Source organism: Acomys russatus, chromosome 15 (assembly GCF_903995435.1).
Source record: "Acomys russatus chromosome 15, mAcoRus1.1, whole genome shotgun sequence".
NCBI lineage: Eukaryota > Metazoa > Chordata > Mammalia > Rodentia > Muridae > Acomys > Acomys russatus.
In genome coordinates this window covers 33,293,398-33,316,095 of record NC_067151.1, presented here as the reverse complement: position 1 = coordinate 33,316,095, position 22,698 = coordinate 33,293,398, and the positions used below count along the sequence as shown (strand labels likewise).

At 38.6% G+C, this 22,698-nt stretch overlaps 1 pseudogene; it reads left to right on the top strand.

Moving 5' to 3' along the window:
* The first annotated feature begins 21,681 nt into the window (after nt 1-21,681).
* On the top strand, nt 21,682-22,217 carry LOC127198991 (60S ribosomal protein L18a-like; annotated as a pseudogene).
* The last annotated feature ends 481 nt before the right edge of the window (nt 22,218-22,698 follow it).

Sequence of the window (22,698 nt, the reverse complement as noted above, 5' to 3'; positions counted from 1 at the left end):
CCGCCACAGACAAATGACTCCCAAATAGCTTATATCTAAACTTGCTCTGCTCTACACTTACAATTCTACTTCCCCACTCTTAACCTTTTATCTCTGATTTCTTTGCACTCTGCTCTCAAAAGAAAAACAAATTTTAAGGTTATGCTGTAAACTCTTATCTAAAGATTTATAATTTGTTCATTGGGTATGTTTTAAAACTTTATATAATCTACAGCAATATTTGGTTTTAAACTTATAATAAAAGGTTTATAAATTAAAAATCTACACATAAGTATATGTGTGATTCAGTTCTTGTTTAGGGTATATATGCATGTAACTTAGATGCAAATATCATATATATATATATATATATATATATATATATATATATATATATATATATATGAAACATGTTGACTGCATGGTTTGCAACCGGCTATGTGGCTTCACCACGTTAAGATGATCTCATGTTATATAACAATAATTATTAAACTCCTTAGTCCTAATGAACTATCTACTTATAATTGTATGTCCTTTTAGACTAAGAAAGCAACAAGCCTCATATTTAAAATTGGTATAGATTTTTATGTGATGATGATAGAAATTCAAAGCTAAATTTGCTACTGCAACATACTATATATGTGACTCAACTCTGGTTTAAAATATTCTTTATATGATGATGAAATTTCAAGGTTATTCAGATTTTAAAAGCTAATTTAAGATATACTTGGCCAGCACATGCTTGTTACTGATTGGCCTTGAATGCATGAATAAATGCTGTTTCTTTTTCCTGCTGCCAGCCACCTAGGTTCAATTTACCTCTGGGCTTTCTGACCACTGGATTTAATATAATAGAAAATCAAATGTTATTTAATTGTGGACAATATTTTTGATTAAGGCAGACACATGGCTGGCAGCCGTATCCGTTATGGGGTTGGGAAAAAGAGATATAGCTTCACCAGCGTCTTAACTACGGACAGGTGTATGTGACATGAGCTGATCAAGAAAACAGGGCTCCAAAGGTACTTTTAAATTAGGTTAAGATTTTTGATCCCTCTCTTGTCTTAAGAACCAGGTTTAGAAAAAACAGGATTTAAAACAATGCTTGGGTAATGAGGTATTAAAGCTACACCTCCATGCATTCATACACAATAATGTACCTTGGTGACAGCCAAACCTTGTAACATAATAGCAACCCACTTGGAATTAATTTTAGAGACATTAAATTGTTTACACTGTTAGAAATTATGGTTATGCTCTATGTCTTCACTCTTAAAATGTCATTTTATTTTAACATTGCAAAACCACAATTGAGACATTTTAAACTTCTTTTAAAAATATTTGGAGGTTTATAACATTAAGAGATTAAATGTAGTAGATGTAAACATGTGCTTGTTTTGATCCCAAGTGTGGCATGTGAAACAGACTTGTGTGAGGGTGTAATGTGTTTGTCCACTGAAAACAGACTTGTGAGAGAACAGGTGATATTTGTCCACTGGAAAAGGAACCACTTCTTGCGGGGACATTGTCTTTGCCAACTGATAAACATCCTAGTGTGGACTCTGAGAGGAGATGTACATGTGTGTGCATGTATGCATACGCCCAAAACAAGAGGCAGGGCTTTTTGGTCTTGGCTGTTCATCACTCTCACTTTGAGATGTTCCTAGAGAGAACTGCTCCAGTGAACACTTTGAGGTTCCGGGTTCTGGGTGCCGCTCCGGGTTCCTGCTACTCCTCTGGGTTCCAGTGGCTGCCGTTGCAGTCACCATTGCCGAGTTGCTGGTTTGCTGTTTACCGGGTCTCCTGGAATACTGACGACTATGCCGGTGGACTCACTCCAAGGAACTGAGTCTGAAAAGGTCTACTTCTCCTGTTCCTATTAACCTCTTTTCTCTCCTATCTAGGGTAGGTGGGTTGGAAGGGATGTACAAGCATTAAAGAAGCCCAAGTAAAGTAATTTTGAAAAAGTTCAAAGCCTACAGTTAAAAATCACTGCCTTAAAACTGTATTTATCCTTTTTTTTTTTTTTTTTTTTTTGCTAATGTTATTAAGTTATAGTTTTTTGTAAACTAAATTATACAGGAAATTGTTATGTTCTATAATGATACACCATATAAAGGTCAGAAAAGTTCCTGGTCTCTTTATGGACTATGTTTATGGATTAAAAGGTTGTTTGGATACTGAGAAGACTCCAGCATCTTATGAAGGCTACTAAATTATTGTAAACTGTTAAGGATAATTAAGAAATGCAAGTTGGTAGTCAATAACCTTGTAAATGATCAAATCCTTTAATGTGTTCAGAAATATATTTAAAGTCATGCTAAGTACTGATGCAATTAATATAAGATTAAGATTATTTACTCTCCTATTTTATATTTTCAAGGTCTATCTTAGAGCAGATAATTAAAAACAAAGTTGTTTAATTCAGATATACTTAGTAGGTACTAGCCCTCAAACCTGTCAGAGACCTGATAAAGATGGCATTTAAGATGTTTAAACTTACTAAGATATACTGAGACTCACAAATCTTATCAGGCCTCCTCCTAAGGACTCCAAGAAGGTAAGGCACAATGACAAAGGGCTCCACCTGGATTTTGGTAGAATAACCCTGGGAAAGACTGAATCTGAATGAGACCTGATAGGCTGTGGTCATTTGGTCGGGGAGGACTTCCCCTTCTATCAGAGGTCTAGGGGCAGGGGATAGGATGGAAGGGGGGGGAGGGTGGGAAACAGGAACATAAAAGCATGAGGATAACTTTCGGGATGTAATCTGAACGTAATCTGAATAAATTATAATAAATTAAAGTTTTAAAAAAAAAAAAAGAAGAAGACTGCCCCAATGCCTTGCCCTCTGCTAGCCCTGGCCTGAATTGTGGACAAACAGGACACCAGAGAGTTGATGGCCAGACAGCCTCTGCTCCGTGGTTTCTGCCATGGAGACCACAGGAAGCTGAAACAACTGACTAGGTAGACTACGGACTAGTCTCTGTCATTTTAATTAGTACACAGGCCATTTAGTTTATGATTTATCCTTGTCACGTCTCTGATCACATTGATGGCTAAGATAATTTTAGCTTGACAGGTAGAGAACAAGAGACAACTAGCTCCTCATCCCAAGGTAATCCACCACTCTGTTAGTCAATTAGTCACTTCATTAGTTAGTTAAAACTCCTAGGTCTCTTACTTAAAAGGGCAAACAGGTTTGCTTTGCTCACAGGCTTCATGTTAAAAAGATAAATGGGTTTCAGATATAACATTTTGCTATTCCTTTATCTAAAGAAACTCGCTTTATAGTGACTGCACCCGGTAATCAATCACCTGTGTCTCATGATGAGTAATTGGATAGGTTGGATAGGGAAAATTTGTAAAGTTTGTATAAGGTCTGAGGATGTGAAAGCTTAAGCTGTAAAAGTCTAAGAACATATTTTAGAGTCTAAGAAGGTGTTTTAAGGTTGGTAAGTGCAAGTGAAAGCTTAAATGGTGATCGAAAGTGATTTAAAGTTTATAAAAAGGAATGAAAATGCTTCAGATTTCCTCCCATCACTACATTACTATTGTATTAAGACTTCAAAAAGTCAGAAGTTCTAACATTGATTAATGTAGTTCTGATAAACTGTTAGCCTAACCCTGGCAAAAGCTTTCCACTATATGACCCACTAATACCATAGTAACAATCTCAAGATTTTAAAATTCCTTTGGTTTGTCTTTTAAGTATATACTTAAAAGTGGTTTTCATTGTGCTGAATCTATATACATCCAGTCTTCTGGATAGAGAACAGAATGTTAATACTTTTAACCAAAATTATTCTACTGTAGCTTTTACTAGGATACAAAGGTGTGAGTCTACTGCCTTCTCTACAGTATGGATTTCAGTACAGATTACAGACAGTGGTAATGCTACCACTGCACTCCACCTCTCACAAGTCAAATGGACCCCAGACAAGTACCCCTGTCAATCAACAGCCTAAGGTGCCCTCACTATCGTGCCAAATGGTGGGATTTCCCCTCTCTCCCTTTACCTGTCTTGGGAACCCCCAACTGCCAAGACTATGGACCTAAAAGTTTCAAATAACCACTCCCAAAATTTTTTCCCTAACCTACCTTCTACCCTTAAGATTTTATATATATATATGTTCCAGCATCCTGTGGAGTCCAGGCATTTCCTCAAACTTGGCACGCAGGAGAGCTCCAAAGCAGTTACCCACAGGCTCTCCAGCCCAGCCTCTAACACTGCTTCGGCTAGGCCAGCACCTTCCTAGCCACAGATGGCCCCACAGAGCCTGTTCAGCCAAGTCAAACAGCCAGCTCTTCCAGGCCAGAACTTGGCCAGCATCCCAATTTTCTTAGGGTCCCCAAGTATGACATCACCCCAGCCAGCAGGAAGTAGTCTAAAGAACACAACACCCTCACTCCTGCCCTACCAGCACCCATTCCTTGTTCCATATTTTTAATTAAACAAAAAAGGAGGAAGGTTAGCATACAAGTGATACTGCTGGCCTGTCCCCAGGGACCTAGCAATTGTTCTTCTCCTGACCAGGTGGGACAGGTGTGTTTGACCAGATAAAAGGACCCCACCGGACCCCAGCTCTCACTCTGTTTCTAGAATTCTTGCTCTCCTTCTTTCTGTCCTCAGTGCCCTCTTTCTCTCCTTGTCTGTGCCTTCCTCTTCTCTGCCCTCAGGGTTCTGTGCCCATCTGTTGACTTGGCAGATGTCCAGTTGTCTGCTTCTGTGCCTTCTCCGGGTTCTCACTTCTCTCCCTTCCCCTACCAAACCTCCTTATACCAGATCTGCAGCCTATCATAAAAATCTCAGGGGCACAGCTGGCCACAGGCCCAACAAAGGCACCCCCTCACTACATTATATTTCATAGCACACAAGGATGCATACTGCCTGCTATTCTCCAATCAGAGGCAAGTATCATTCCTATGTACTTCCCGCCTACATGTGATCCTGTGTAATTGGGGCAACCAAGCTTGTTTACAGAAGTGAAAGCGTGTATCTTACATAAACATCAGCCCCCAGCCTTCTAGGAAGTTAACTGTCCTTGAGCTAGTGGTGCTCTTACAGGTTAGAGACGTTTTTGTTTTTATAGATCTCTTAAGCACAGATTTTAAACTTAAAACATAATGTTAGCCATCACAGGTTAATTTTTTTTTCTTTACGCATTAAAACTACTATCACATAAGTAAGACAAGTTTTTGATTCAGACCTAAAAGTGTAATAATAAAGCTTCACAGTTACATTAGTGTGAAAACATTTCCATTAAGTGAAAAAGGCAGGGATGTTGGGAGCCTGAATCCTCCTGTGCTACCGTCATTTCCTGCAAAGCGGCAGTCCTCCTCGGTAAAATAAGCATTTGCATTTATCACCTGGTTCCTCTACTCATGAACAAAGAACATCTGTGCATGTTTTGATGCCTTTCTGTTTAGAATAATTGTGCATTATTAGGAGGAAGAGGCACCAGATCATCACCCATTTTGGGGGTTTCTAGTTAGCCTGTTGCCTTAACAGTTGGACAGCTGGTAGAAGTTTTCAAGAAAGACAATGTTCTTACTGCTGTTCTAAGTCCCTCTTTGGCGTTTGTATCCTCCTAGCAAACATGCTGCTTTCCTAACCCCACAGGAAACAAAAGGTGTTCTTTTCAGTTTTCTGCCTGGCTGCATACAAGCCCACACGGAGAGCGGATTTCAGGTGGCCAACACATTTTTGCTTCCCTATAGAAAAGGTAAGTCCTCCAACTCTCTGCTCTATGATCAAAAACAAACTGATCCCAGGAAGCTGGGGGTTGGGGGTGAGGTTTGAGTCCAGATGGCTCTCCCCTCAGAGCTGTCTGTCTCCATGGAGACAGAGGTATGCGCTACAGAAGATACCCAGCAGGTAGAGACAAGGCAGCAGGGAGCTGGTGGGAAACAGAAAAGAGAATCTGGGTTGTAGCTGGAAGTGGGAGAATTTCCTCTCTAGCATTTTTTAAGAAGAAATAGAGAGAGGGAAGGGGAGGGGAGAGAGGGAAGAGGCGGGGAGTGGAAAGGGGGGAGAAAACCTCAAGCTTTAGCTGTTAATTTAATTACAGTTTCCTCTGGGTCAGAGTGTTCTGTAATCACGTGAGTGCTTATCGTTGTGGATCTGCTTGGTTTCACCCTGGTGAAGGAGCAGCAAGAAAGTAGTGGATCAAGAGAACTGCTGCCTGCGCTCAGCAAACCATTTGCCCCGCTTTAAAGCCCCCGTGAAGCCCGTGCACATGATGCAATCTGTTTGGCTCCTTTTTATTTCTAACATCTCATTAATTTCAGAGGCGATCTCTAATCGCATCTCAGAAATTGTCAGGATTTTTTTTCCTCTCCTTTTGTTGCTTGTTGGCAAGCAAGAACAATCTTGTAATGACACCACTCACTCCAACGTGTCTTTTCATAATGAGTCTTTAGGGGGATATGCAGCTTAGGAGAATTAAGAAAACAGCCTGCTACTTCCCATAACATCAGAACCGTAGAGGCACAGTTCTGCATGCATAATACTATATGGTAATAACGTCTCCGACACATCAGGCTGTACCCTGCATAGACTGTGAGCTGAGCCCTCACTGATTCAAGCAAGTACTGAATTGCGTCTGCAAATATGCACATTTTAAAATAATTAATATCATTTGTTAGCATTTCTAAGAACTGGAGAATAGAAGATAAATGAAAAACATCAAAGCACATAGTCTCAGCCTCTGAACGGTTCTACTAATGCTTCACATGCCACAAAAGCTAGTGCCATGAAGAGCAGAAATAGATGTGTTTTGCTACATTTTACTGTCATGAGGATTACATCTAGTCGTTAGCATTGTTTCCTAAATAAAACCGAGAATACTGATGAGCAGAGGGAAAGTAAGCATGTCAATGGCATGTGCTTATCCCACATTCTCTGTCTTTTAAGACCAAGAACGGCTTTCAACCTGGGACTGGCAGAGCGGAGCTGACAGTCACTGTCACAGTAGCCAGAGGAGAAAGGCACAGATGGTCTTGAAATCCTGGGGGATACCTTTTGAAGAAACCGGCCTTTGAGTTTATTCTGGGGAAATGCCATTTCATGATACAGCAATGCGAGTCTGTCACATTGATAAAAGTTGTTGAATGCAGCTCAAACCTGCAGGCCTGGTAATTCATCTAAGTACTCCAACAACAAAAACAAAAGATACTCTAATTTTCCCTGCTCACTACCATTGGTTAGTTTAATTCATGCAATCAAAGTTGGCCCTGAATGTTTGAGCCAAAGAAAAACATTCTTATGCCCAAAACATATCCTTTGCTCTACCTGAAGTCATATTCTTTGAGTTGACAAAAAAATTGAACTGTTGAAGGGCATCTTAGTTGCCAGCGTTTTGGCAATTTCAGCATAGCCACTAGAAGCATTTGTGTGCTGGTTTTGAGATGGACATAGATTTTCAGTTCATGTGAGTAAATACCAAGAAGTATGACTGATGGATCCTATGTAAGAGTATTGTTAGTTTTATAATAAATTTCCAGAATTGTTTTATTACAAGGTAAACACTAAGATTTGCCAAGTCTCAAAGAAACCCAAGACAAGTCTTGCTCAGTACCTCTGGCAACTCCTCTCAGCATTTCTCACCCACCTCCTACCCTAACCTCTCTAGCCCAGGGGCAAACCTTCACTACACTTCCCCAGGCTTCTCTTTTTCCTTTATAACCCAGCCATTTCTCTCTCTCTCTCTCTCTCTCTCTCTCTCTCTCTCTCTCTCTCTCTCTCTCTCTCTCTCTCTCTCTCTCTCTCTCTCTGTCTGCCCTGGCTGGCTTTCTCTTGGGCTCTTTGTCCTCCTTCTTCTTCTCTATCTCTTCTCTTCTTCTCTCATTCTCCTCCTCTTCTCTATCTTTTTTCTTCTTCTCTCATTCTCCCCCTTTCTTTCCTTTCATGGCCTAGTCCAGTCTGGACCCTTCCAGATGCTCTACCTGAGCTCTCCCTCAGCCGTACCTAGAAGTGGTCATGTCCTTATTTTCACTTAAGATTCAGACATACCTTTAATATGTACTGTCTCCTTGGCTGCTGGTGCAATTTTGAGAGGTGGTGAAAGTTTTGGGAGGTACAACCTGCTTGGAGGAAGTAGGTCGTGGTAGTGGTAGAGGGGTTGGAGCCTATATGGAGAAAGTAGGTCACCACAGGGATGGGGATTGGTGGTGGGAGAGTCTCAGGTTGGGGCTAGGAATACATTACCAGACTCTTTTTCACACCTTTTATTTTCTGTAAAGAAGTACAGAAGAGTCAACAGCTGCCATGATGCTCCATCCTAGCTCATTGGATTAAGAAATCATAAATCTTTTTGAAATCATGAGCCAAAACACCTCCTTTCTCTTCTAACTTGTTTCTACCAGGTACTTTGATCATAGTAATGAAATGCTATCTAATATTAAAAAATTACTATAAAAGGAAATATTAGGAACCCCCTCAATATTTCGGCTTTATACCATATAGTCAAAAATGAAGAAATCAAACTCTAGAGAATGTTAAACATGTAGAATTGTAACTTGGAATTTCCCTACAGGAGAGATGTTGGCCACTGAGGGGAGAGATAAGAGTTTAAACAGTCTGTCCCCCAAGTCATTTTCTTGTAAGTTACTTTAAGTGAACTCTGTGTGCCTACAGCATAGAGCAGTGGTTCCCAACCTTCCTAACAATACGACCTTTTAATACAGGTTCTCATGCTGTGGTACCTCCCAACCATAAAGTTATTTTTGTTGATACTTCATCACTGTAATTTTGCTACTGTTACTAATCACAATGTAAACATCTGATAACCAGGCTATCTGCTATACAACCCCTGTGAAAGGGTCATTTGGCCCCCAGAGGGGTTGTGACCTACAGGTTGAGAACCATTGTATAGAGAGAACTAAACATACAAACATGGAGAGATTAATGTATAAGGAGATGTACCCTCTCTAATGACAACAGATACTATATTTCAGGTATAATTAAGAGAATCATATTTGTCATAGTTACTACCACTGATTTGTTAGTGTCTGTCTCTCCCATGCCTTTGCACATGGGTAGAGTGTGCCTGCTCACCTTGTGAATGCCTCTGCCACCAGCTTGGTTCCTGGCAGCAAAGCAGGGCTCAGTTACTTATGAATTGATGGCATTAAACAGATGAAGTTGCTGCTTGGTCTCTGACTGCACTTTGTGACATGGGTCACTTTGTGAATCCTGCAAAAGTGTGGGACTATTTCACATCCTTCTCCACATCCTTCAAGTCTCCAGAGTGAAAAGGTACTAGATGCCGGGTCATTGGAATGAGTCCTATGCCTCTCTTCAAGCCCCGGCCAGAATGTGGCAAATGCTCTTCTGAATTGCCATGCCTCTGTGTAGGCAACATGAGCCTATGATTCTTTTCCCATATTCTCTGCTATAAGAACCCAGCCTTCTAGAACCCGGTACAGTCTCCTCTATAGGCATTAAGGCAAGATTTGCTGTTGCCACAGCAACCAGCCTTCTTGCAAACAAATTATTGGCTTATCCATCTGTTTCATACATTAAATAGGTTCTTTGAAGGCTTTGCTTTTGACTTTCTCAATTTTTAGTGACATGTTATTTCACTCATAATGGATGCTCATTAAATAGTTATTAACTAAGTAAAGTTCCTAAAAGATAAATCAGTAGACGTCCTGAAAAGGCTACAAGGATGCATTAATGGTTGTTTATCTATTAAGAACACATAGGCTAACTATTAGCTGATTTGGAAGCAGCAAACAGAAGGTAGACGTCATGTAACCAGCAACAAGACTTCTGTGATGGTCAGGAGTTCTCAAGCTTACACTGGGCTTGGTCTCAGTATGGGGAACCATTTTGTTTGCTCTGCATCTCAAAGCTACACTGCTAAGAAGTGCAGCTCAAGATTTAACTACATCGTACTGAAATTATCTTCTGTCTTTTTTGCTGTCGCCATGACAATTTGCTGCTTCTAAACTCTTTTTTCAAAATGAGAAGATAAAAGGAGGGAATTTTTCCAACATCTTTTAAACTTCATCTAATTACCAGTCACATCATAAGAAAGTGTTTCTTATCAAAATGTCCTTTGGTCTATTGTACTAGATTCATTTTCTCTGTCATGTGAAAGTGCCATAAATTTTGATAGAGGACCAATTATAGTTTTCATGAGAAAATTTAGTCAGTCTTTAAAAATATCTGTATAAGACAAAGAGCTGGTACTTTCTTAGACATAGACATTGTTAGATGTGTTTGTCTTGTAATGAGGTTCTCTTTCTTCAACTTATTTTTGTTGATTTTTTTTTCTGATCTTGAAAGCCTGAGACAGCATTGCCTTACCTGATTAATACAGAGGATTCTTATGTGCATGATGGGAAACTGTTCACACACATAGAGGACTGGAACCTTTTGTCTAACAGAACATATATAATTTCAGTTGAACAAGTGTGAGAATCAAAATGACCCAGCAGACTAAAAATAATTCCAAGTTAATGCCACAAATTAATCTTGGAGGTATTATAATGAATAATTTGGAGAATAATTTGGTGACTGGTTTGGAGCTTTTAAAAAATCAAATCTGGTGGAGATAAGAAAGCCAAGGCATCACTCTTTATACCCTAACCAGAATGAATGCTCTAGAGAGCAGACTTCAAATTCTATTTTTGACAATGTCAAATCCATTTTGTAAAATTGAAAAGTTCTACAAACAGCTGAACTTTAGAACATAGAAAGAATTGCTCAAGACATCATTTCTTAAGGTGACAGTGTTGGTTCCCAACTACAAAAGAAACAGAAGCCCTGTGGTTATCTTAATTGTAATGATTTTGCATAATTATTGTAATCCTTATTACTGTTGGCACATACTGATCTGACCTTGGCAAACTATAAATTTGTGAACAAGAATCAGGAGTCTTGGAGAGGAGCTTCACGTTTGATTTTTTTCTCCCTGTGTTCCTATAGATCACTCCTTTCTAAATGTGTGGTTCCAATCTATGTGTTCATAAAATGAAAGATCTAAATAAAATAATCCCAATACATGTTTTGTGACTAAAGGTTAACTTTAGTTACCTCTAAAAATTCGGCATTCTTTATGAACTGGAAACTCAAACAAGCTAAATATCTGACAAAAGGGAGGAAAGAAGAATTGACTTAAAAGACAAAAGGCAGCTCTAGAGATATAGTTCTGCATTTAAAAATATGCATTGCCCTTGCAGAGGACCTGAGTCTGCTTCTCAGCATCCATAGCAGGTGATTCACAATCACCTTTAACTCCAAGAGCAAAGGATCTGATACCCTTTTCTGGCCTCCATAGACACCTACACTCATATGCACATAACCCTACACAGACAGACATATATATGTATATATTATATGTATATATGTACATACTAATTATATATATTTATAATTAATCAAAATATAAAATAAAAATATTTTCGTTAAAAAAGAGCAACATGTATTCATATATTGTCATGTGGACATGTGTAAGTAAGATCAGAGTACAATAGAGAAAAAAGAGTAAATCTGAAAGGGTAAATCCATTGCTAACTGCATGTCTACTCTACTTAGGTTGGTAGACACTATGTCTAGAACACAGATTTTTTAAACTGTGGGTCTTGACTTCACATGAGGTCTCATAACTGAACATGAGAGGTACAAAAATTTGGCATGAGTAACAGGTTTCTTAAGTGCTCAAAAGTAAAAAATAAATAAATAAATAAAATTCAACAGGTAATGAAGCCGGGATGTTCTGTCAGTACTGACGAGCATAGCATCGTCATGGACTGCAGCCTTGGTTAGAATACAGAACACAGATGCTTCACACTAAGCATGCTCTCTGGCCATAGAACACAAATACAACCTGCCTGAAACACCACAGATCAAATTCATGACTACACTGTGAATGACAGAGACTTTGCTATCCATATAAAACTTCTGCTCTTATGGAAACACAACAGTTCAGTTGCAAGAATAATGACTGATGCACTGACCTCCAATCATGCCTCATGGGTAGCAAATGAGTGTCTTTAGGTGTATTGTATTAGGATGTTTTGTTTTTTAACATCGCTGCTGAGTTCCTGATGAGTTCTGTTTAAAAAGTAATTCAATGAATTTTGTTTTGTTTTTATTTTTTTTATTTTTTTTTTATTTTTATTTTTTTTTATTTATTTATTTTTTTTTTTTTTTTGTTTTTTTCAAGACAGGGTTTCTCTGTGTAGCCTTGGCCATCCTGGACTCACTTTGTAGACCAGGCTGGCCTCGAACTCACAGCGATCCACCTGCCTCTGTCCCGAGTGCTGGGATTAAAGGCGTGCACCACCACGCCCAACTCTGATTTTTTTTTTTTTTTTTTTTTTTTTTTTGAGACAGGGTTTCTCTGTGTAGCTTTGGCTGTCCTGGGTTCCCTTTATAGAATTTTGGCTTGAATTGATAATCAAATTGTTAGAACACAACTTCTAACAATTTATGAATATATTTCTGCCATTTTGTTCTACATATGTACACAAAGTGACATTCTCAACACTGACAATTATCAATGAAAAATATTGATCAATGCTGAAAAGTATTGATGATTATCTACATCCTACATTATTAAATATTCAGCCAAGAGTTAATCCTTTTTTTTTTTTTGTAACTAAGTGTGTATATACAAGTGTATGGTATGTTTGAATGAGCCCATAGAGGTCAGAGGGTGACTTCGTGGGGTCTGTTCTTACTTTTTCCTTTATGTAAGTTCCAGAGATAAAATGCTACTCCTTGGACTTACACAGCAAATCTTTTATCCACCAAGCTATCTGTGGAGCACAAGATCTAATTCTTTATTTTAAAAATCAACAAGAATACCAATTTTATTCATATACAAACCATCTTTTATCTTTAATAAATTATAGATTTTATATATATACACAAAATAATGTTCTAAAATTTATTTATTAATGAATTATTATTAGTAAACATTTGCTTTGGATGCTCATTTTATGTATTCATATTCCCAGGTCATATAAAAAATTTTCAGGCAAAAATGGTTCCCAAGTGTTTAAAATTTAAGAGACCCTAGTCAGGATATAGAGGAGTTTAAAACCCAGACTCAGCTCGCTGGGAAAGAATTCTGTGTTCTGTCAGTAATGTCTTCAATAGACTCAGGGGAGAGGGGGAGAAACATACGAGAGATAATTGTCACTTAAATTCTCGAAAGTATCCTATGTGTAGTACACATTTCTCATTCTCTTTTGACCATGTCTAACATCTTTAGGTCTATCCCCAAATAATACAGCATATAATCTGTCACATGCAATATAATAAAATAGAACTCAATAACCCAAGTAACTCCTCTTGGCCTTACTGCTTTATCAGTACTAGATGAAGACTGAAAACTAGTCAAAGATGAGACTGTCTACATATCTTTCAATTTTTACTTTTTCCACAGTAATAGAAAACCCAATTTTACTGAGGCATGCCTATCTATAATCAATAATTATACCATATAATTTGGTCAACAATGAACATGTATAATAGTAGCCCCATAAGATTTCAATATAGCTTAGGAGAATAGACTCTCCCATGCAGGTTTGCATGGGTGTGCTCTGTAGTATTTGCACAACAATGAGATCACCCACTGTGAGATTTTCAGCATACATAAATATGCTATTGCTGACTTTCTCTTGCCATTAGATGGGGTTAGGTGACTAAATACTGACCAATGAGCCGTGTGCAGAAGTGGTGAGCTGCTTCTACAGTGTAGCCAGGAAAGGAAGCACTACACTTGCCTTCGATCTTTTTCTTCCTTCTTTTGTTCCCAAGGCAGATTGGCTAGTTGTGAGCCTTGAAGGGTGTGAAGATGAGGCAACACCCTGGAGTCACCTGAGCTACTTATATAAGAAGTCACCTCTAACAGACATTATCTTCTACCATCCTGAGCCATTATTGAGTTAGGTTTCTGCTAGACCAGCCAGACTCTGCCATGTACAATAAAAGTTATCTTGGAGTAATGGGACTATGCATACACTCTTCATGCCTCCTTGTGGGAAATGTGACATGACTGATGAATCGGTTTCCAGTGAGCATATATTTTCCATAAGTAACAGCGGGTGAAGGAAGTAGAAAAATCATTGCATAAAGCCTTGTATTCGGGTTGGAAAACTGTGGTCCAGAGCCAAGTTAAGCCAACAGCTTGCATTTATAAACAAAAAACACTGCCCCATTTGCCTGTGCATTTATTGTCTGTAGCTGTTTGTCAAGTCTCAGTGGCAAAGCTAAGTTTCTCTCACAGAAAACATGTCCCACTTTGATGGTTATTCTTGACTGTCAACTTGACTGAGTTGAGAAATACGGTGTTACAATACACTCTGAATGTTTGTGGGAATGCCTCAGAAACAAGTATATTGTGAGGACTCTCACCTACTGAAGGGTTTAACACATTGGTAGATTCAAACTTTGAATAGATAATTAGGAGGAGACAAAACCATGGAAGTAGGAGCCTAGTAGAGGAAGGAGGTCATGGGGTAGGGTGGGGATGTTGAGGTAGGGCTATACTTCATGCTAGTCCCTCCCCCATCACTGCTTTCCACTTCCTGTACACTATGGAATGAGTAACCTCTATTACATGGCCCATCCAACCATAGGCCTGTGATCAATACAGCCAAGGACTGTATTGATCAAAACCATGAATCAAAACCCTTCCTCCTTTAAAGTGCCTCTACCAGATATTTTGTCACAAGAACAGAAAAATAACAAATACAAATCCGAGAAGATTTACTAGCTAGCTATCTTAGGTGGGATTTCTACTGTTGTGAATAGACACCATGACCATGACAGCTCCTATAAAGCAAAACATTTAATCAAGCATTTCTTACAGTTCAGAGGTTTAGTTCATGGTCATCATGGCAGGAAGCATGGTGACATGCAGGCAGACACGATGCTGGAGAGGTACCTGAGAGTTCTACATCTGGATCAGCAGGCAGCAGGAAGTGAACTGGTGAGCTTCTCAAAGTCCATGCCCTAGTCATGTAGTTCCTCCAACAAAGCACACCTACTGCAAGGTCACACCTCCTAATATTGCCACTCTATGTAACCCAATGGAGGCCGTTTTCTTCCAAACCACCACACTTTGCAGGAAAAGGCATTGTTGGCGTTTCTCTTAAAACACAGATGCCATTCAACTGTGTGGGACTCTGGTTCCAGATACCAACTTTTCCCGGACTCTGCTTGGCATCTTGTTCATGTCCATTATTGGTACACCCAACATCCTTTCCATATTGTATAGTTTTCTTTAAATTTCCTCCTCAATCCTCACTGTGCAGGGTTTCCACCTTTCCCCAGAGACATTGTTTTTCAAGAAAAGTTGTCACATTCCCATAAGAATTGGTGAACTGCAAGGTAATCAAGTTGTAGAAATCTGTGGTCTGAGATTCCACGTTTGACTACTGACTCTTCTCTTTCACCATTTAATGACTAAGTTCCAAGTTCTTCTTTCTAAAGTGGGGAGTTAAATTTCATTTCCTGACCTTGCAGTGGCTCCTTGCCATTGTTAAAGAAAATAAGTTCTAGGCCAGTATAACATACATATCAAGTTCCAGGTCAGTCAGGCTCTGTAGTAAGACTCAGTTTTTAAAAAAGAAAATTTTAACAGAATTTTAGGTGACAACAATAAGCAAGAATCTATAAAGAATATGCTATACTTACCAAAATAGTCAGTAATCAAAAGTGAAAAAATAACAAATTATCATGCTCTTAGGTATAAATTTTAAATCATATCTATCAAAAAACTGTACAACTTTCTAACAGAGAAAAGAACAATACTGGCCTTAAATGTGCCAGGCTCTGAGATTTCTTCTTTCAACATGTGAAGAAACTTTATGGAAAGACTTGGGTCCTTAAGAAGTAATGAACACTTTACAAAATAAAATCTTTCACATCTTTAAAAATAAGAAAATAAAAAGTAACTCAGTTGATACATAAACAGCAATGAACACATGATAAATAAATTGTTCCTATATTTTAATGGATTTTAAAATGTAGATCCATTTGAGATACCCATAACTTATAACATAATTTCCTTACTACTTGTAAGATTCCAAGATATCATTATATATATCTTAGCATTATCAAAATATGCTATATGCATTAAAGACATCATAGTCATGTTCTTCATGTTATCTCAAAACTTGTTTCCTAGGAAGATAGCTGCTAATCTACATTGTTTGAAGTATTATTAACACTGGAAATGTGTCCCATGCTCATATGACAAATACCATACATATTGAGGATGTAGATAAAAACAACATAAGATATTACAAATGTTTTACAGTTTGATTACACATTGAAATATATTGGACTAGATTGTATAGCATTGAAGTCAACAGTTTAGCTTTTTAGCTGTTACTGCTGGACAGTGCAGCCCTGGGGTGTCATAAAAAATGTTTCCCATAGAGGACACTGCCAGCTTTCAGGGTATGAGAAACAAGCCATGTCAACAACACTAGCAGTTAGAGAGGTTGAGTTTTATATCAATTACATCACAGAGATGAAAAGTCATCTTGCATAATCCCAAAGAATCTAACTAGAAATGCAAGAACATAATGTCTAAAATCTATCATTCTCTTTGTTTCCCCCTCAATTTAAAATTATTGATCCCAAAGAGAAAATTATATATATGCAGTCCAAGATCCATTATCTGTTATAAGCAGTGTTTTCCAATCTTCCTAATACTGTCTGACCATTTAATACACTTCCTCATGTTATGGTGACCCCCAAACATAAAATTATTTTCATTGTTACTGTGTAACTATATGTTGCTACTGCTATGAATTGTAGCATAAATATTTTTGGAGATAGAGGTTTGCCAAAGGGGTTGAAATCTACAAGGTTAAAAGAGAATCACTGGATAGCCAAATGCAGTTGAATCAGAGAAACAAAGTGTTCCAGCAAGTTAAGATAGCCATACCCCGACCCAAGTGGACCAAAAGAATCAGTGTAAAGAATAAGGCTTCAGATCCTTACACATCTCTGAAGATAAAATCTGTTCCCCTTTTACGACCAGCACCGGTAAGAGTAGAACAAGTCTCCAACAAAAAGCCATGGCCACCTCTCAAGATTCTGACATGCTTGGTCCTCTACAGATGATTGACACAATCTCACTCAGCTAGGAACCTTAAAAGAGAAATCTAAGAGTGCATTTCCTTTCTGAAGGAGTTCAAAAATTCTAACAGGCTTTTTAGGCTACTAGGTTTTTCTTTCTTGTAGTGTGTCACATAACAGAGTGGCAAGTAACAGCTCTCGGCATGCCCTGAAAACAGTATTGTGTTGTCCTATTTTTCTCAGTGGCTTATGCAGGACACAGACACTTGACCCAGAGAAAGGCTGTCCTTTGGATTTCCACCTAAGGCCCATTTGAAAGTTACCTACCACTGTTCCTTAAGTGTCAAGTGTCACGGACTGTGTTAGTCAGATATAAGTTTTTGGGGTTGGAAGTTTTTGAAGTGTCAGTGGGCAGAAGATAGGCGTGTGGCAAACAAGCCAACATAGGGGAAGGTTTAAGTTTGAGTGTATTTTGTAGGCAAATGAGTCAGGTTTTTATACATATCTCTTGAAATGGGTGGGGTTTTTTGTGGTTACACATTTTTTTATACAATTTAAAATACAGAATGTAGTATAATAATGTCATCAATCTTGAACAAGCGTTTATAAGTTATTAGATTGGTGTCAGTGTATATGCCCTCTTTATCCAAGGTCAATTTTTCTATTATGTTAAACATCTGTGAGTTAGGACAATTTTGTTTTTTTAAGTTTTTTTTTTTTGTCACTATCTGGAGTTTACTTAAGCTTTTTATTTGTAAGTTATAATATGAACTATTTACTGGTGACTAATTTTTAGCTATGTTTTTATTAGCAAGTGGAATGGAACTTAGTGGTAAACTTGTCTGAATGACCCTTGGCTGTAGTTTTAAGTTAAGGGTCTCTTAGTAACACAGTTAAATCTGAAAAGTTTTTTTGATAAGAAAGTAAAAACAAAGACAGAAAAAGAAAACAGTCAGAAGAACAGTTAGGATGTTAAAAAGAAAAGAAAAAAAAACAATGAGTGCTATAATCAGTTACTCCTGGCAGAAACATCAGACCCATTTCCAGGAGGCTCTCCCTTGGGTAGGGGTCATCGCTTCGGGTTCCATGGTAACCCAGACTACACTGGAGGGGTCGTGACAGTCAAGTACTGCCAAGAATGAAAGTTCTGGGACACTCTACTGGTTTTTACCTTTCCCTACACTAATGAAAAATTCTGAAGTCCTAGCTAGAGCAATCAGACAGCTAAAGGAGATCAAGGGGATACATATAGGAAAGGAAGAAGTTAAAGTTTCCCTATTTGCAGATGATATGATAATATACATCAGCGATCCCCAAAAGTCAACCAAAGAACTCCTACAGCTGATAAACAGCTTCAGCAAAGTGGCAGGATACAAAATTAACACGAAAAAGTTAGTAGCCCTCCTGTATACAGATGACAAAAGGGCAGAGAAAGAAATTAGGGAAACCACTCCCTTCACAATAGCCTCATTTCCTTTTTAGTTTATGTACACTGGTGTTTGACTACTTGTGTGTCTGTGTGAGAGGGTCAGATGCCCTGAAATAGGAGTAACAGGTAGCTGTGAGCTTCCATGTGGGGACTGGAAATTGAACCCAGGTCCTCTGGAAGAACAGTTAGTTCAGTGCTCTTAACCACTGAGCCATCTCTTGAGCCCCTTGTTCGTATTTCTAACAGATAGCTCCCAGTTCAGGTCCCAGGAATAGGAATGCCTAAAAGGTTATATGTAATTATCTTTTAAGTGATCATATATTTTTAGATACATTTACACATTGTATAATTTATTATACATTTAAAGGTATCCTCACTTTGATATCATTAGAAAAAAGGTTGGAATGTTGCTTCTCAGTTGTTGGGGTCTTGAGGCCAAAAAGAAGCAATCTCCTTCCAGACTTAAAGACATTAAGGAAGACAAAATGGTATTTCCTTCCTTTATTGGGTGTTAACTGACATTATAACTAGCTTGTTTATAGAATGCTAGTAAAAAGAGTATTCCATTACTATTAATTTAAAAAAGCAATTGTAATAAGATATAACAAAAATTAGCATACCAGAATTGGACAAAGCAAAAAAAATAAGAAAAATATTCAAGAGAAAGCACAAGAATCAGAGACCCACTCATTCCCAACTCAGAAATCTCATAAAAACACTAAACTGAAAACCATACCATGCATGCAGGGGACCTGGAACTGACCTGTGCCTGCTGCCTCGATCTCTTCATTCATATGAACTTTGATCATATTGATTTAGAGGCTGGTGTCCTCTATCCCCTTTGGGTCTTATATTTCTTTCTGCCTCCTCTTTCTTGGGGTTTCCTGAGCCCTGGGAGGAGGGATGTGATAGAGATATCCCATTTAGGGCAGAGTGTTATCAAGTCTCTCACTCTCTACATAATGTCTACCTGTGTGTCTTTATATTTGTTCCCATATGCTGTAAATAGACACTTCTCTGATGATGGCTGAGAAAGGCACTGATTTATGAGTGTGGCAAAATGTGATTAGGAGTTGCCTTATTGTTATAGTTTATTGGGGTTTTTTTGTTTGTTTGTTTTTTGTTTTTGTTTTTTGTTGTTGTTGTTGTTGTTGTTGTTGGTTGATTCTGTTTTTGTTTTTCAGAGCAGTAGTGTTTGGTTTTCCCCTGAGAACTTGCACTATCTAGTCTCAGGTTATTGGTTACCCAATCTATGCCAGATATGGGTTCTATTACATGGACTGGGCCTTAAGTCAAATCAGATATTGGTTGGTTACTCCTATAAGCTTTGTGCCACTATTGCATTAGCATATCTTTCAGGCAGGACATTGGTAGCATGCAGAGTACCAGAACATAGAAGTAAAGTCTCTGTGTAGGAACAAGCTGGACTTTCCAATGCTCAATAGTTTTGTCTAGGTGTTGTCTTTAGCAATGAGGCCTTGCTGTCAGTTTGTGGAAAGCAACCTATGGTCTTAGCAATAGCTTTGTGTAAGGGCAGTGTGAGAGAAGAAATGGGAGGGGAGGGAGGGAGGGAGAGAGAGAGAGAGAGAGAGAGAGAGAGAGAGAGAGAGAGAGAGAGAGAGAGAGAGAGAGAGAATGGAATGGCAGCTATTACAACTGATATCTAAGACTTTGCCTAGTCTAATATTCCCCAGAAATAGATGACATAATCCTTATTAGGCTGAGCTATGATCCTTCTTTTCCAGTTTTTTCAGGTGTCTATCAAAACAGTATTATGAGGGTCTAGATAGATTGCTCAATGATTAAGAACCCTGATGTTCTTCCAAAGAATACAGGTTCAACTCCCAGCACAACCAAGGTGGCTCACAAGAATCCATAACTCCATTCCTAGGGATTATTGTTAGGGTCTGAAACATGCTGAAGAATAGACCCCAGACTCAAATAGTATGCAAGCAGCAAAGAGCATTTATTCTGCAGAAATCCAGCATGTGGGAGTCACCACTTAGATAAAATGGTGACCCAGAGGTGTGCGCACAGGCTCTTCTTAAAGGCATTCAAGGAAACTCCAAAAAGTAGGGCAGGGGAATAGGTAACCTGTCACATGATTGGAACAATCAAACTGAAATCTCATGGACAACCTTAGTCAGTGGTCGTGAGTTAATCATAAGACAAGAGATTTCCAGACCAGCAGTAAATCATCCTCAAACAATTAGACCAGCAGTAAGTCAACCTTAAGCAATCTTTCTCTGGCCCAGAGGCTAGGCCATCTCTGATTGGCTGCCTATTTTCTACAGTATTTCTAGTGAATGCTGAACTTATTTCTGAGGAATGGGGACTTAGGCCTGTTCTGAACCTAACATGAAACTGAAGCCTGCTATAGAGTTGGGTTGGCCTCAAGATCAAGCCTTTTGGGGCCACAAGGTTCCTCAAGGGTCTTGAATAGGGGTTCCTCTGGGGCCCCGCATTATAAGTTCCATTCTGACTTCTATGGGGGCCAGGCACACTCGGAGTTCACAGACATATATGCATGCAGAGCACCATATCCATAAAATGAAAATAAATAAATATTTTAAAGGAGCATGAGGCAACTCACTGCAAATTCATAGGCCAGGGGAGCAGATGACAAGACATCAGCACAAGAACACAATTAATAACAACTAGAAAAATATGTTTCCACTAGACCCTAGCAACCCCTCCACAGTGGGCTCTGAATATACCAACACAAATATAAGACATTAAAACAGTCTTTTAGCATATGATAGAAGTCCATATAGTGAAAATGAATAAATCCCTTAAAGAAATCTATGAAAACATGTGGAAAGAATAACCCCTTGCACATAAATAATTGAAAGGAAATGATTAAAACCATTTAAGACCTGAAAATGGAAATGGATTCAAAAAAGCAAACCAAACTGAGGGAAAAACTGGAAATGAAAAAATTTAGGAAACAGAACAGAAACCATAGAGGCAAGCTTCACCAACAGACTACAAGAGATGGAAAGAGGAATCCCAGACACCGAAGATATAATATAAGAAATGGATGCCTCAGTCAAAGAAAATGTGAAATCCAAAAAATTCTTAGCACAGAAAATCTGAGACACTATGAAAAGACCAAATCTAAGAATAATAGGAAAGGTGAAAGGAAAAGAAACACAGGTCAAATGCACAAAAAATTTCAACAAAATTATAAAAGAAATATCCTCCTTTGTGAGTGGAGGCGATGCAGGACATAAAGGCATCAGGCATGCTTCTGGAGTACAAGATGGTGGGGCTCTGCTTGCCCATCCTGAAATGCCATTCACCACCACTGTACCCAATGTGCATCTTTTCACCAACCATGTGGTGACCAAGTCCGACTTCTGGTACTTTTTTTCATAGCTGAAGAAGATGAAGAAATCATCTGGGAAGGTGTTTGAGAAGTTAGCCACTAAACATAAAAAAATAAAAAAATAAATAAATAAATAAATTGGCATCTGGCTGGTCTACAGCTCCCGCAGGGACACATACAACATGTACCAGGAGTACCAGGACCTGGCCACCACGGGCACAGTCACACAGTGCTAACACAATATGGGTGCCCAGCACCATGGTTGTGCTCACTCCATCCATATCATGAAGGTGGAAGAGATATCAGCCAGCCAACTAGCTGTCAAGCAGTACCACAATTCCGAGATCAAGTTCCCGGTGCCTCATCCCCTGTTGTGGCACCAGCACAAACAGTGCTTCACCACTAAGAGACCCAACACTTTCTTCTAGACCCAGAGACCCAGACAGGCCAGAAAAAAGAAGGAAGGAAGGAAGGAAGGAAAGAAGGAAGGAAGGAAGGGAAAAGAAAAAGAAAAAAAATTCCCTTAACCTAAATAAAGAAAGAGATGGCTTTCAAAGAATAAAAAATTTATAGAACACTATATAGACTGAAACAGAAAAGAAAGTCTTATTAGCACATAGTAATAAAAAAACCAAACATACACAACAAATAAAAATATTTAAAACTTAAAGGTAAAAAAGAACAAGTAACATAGAAAGGGGGAGCTACTAGAATCACACCTAAACTCTAAATGGAGACTCTAAGAAACCCAGAATGCCCTAGAGAGATGGTCTGAAGACTCTGAGAGACTGCATATGCCAGCCCAGACAACTGTACCCAGCAAAACTTTCAATCACTGTAGATGGGGGAATAAAACACATTCACGATAAAAACAAAATATAAGCAATATCTATCTACAAATGCAGTCCT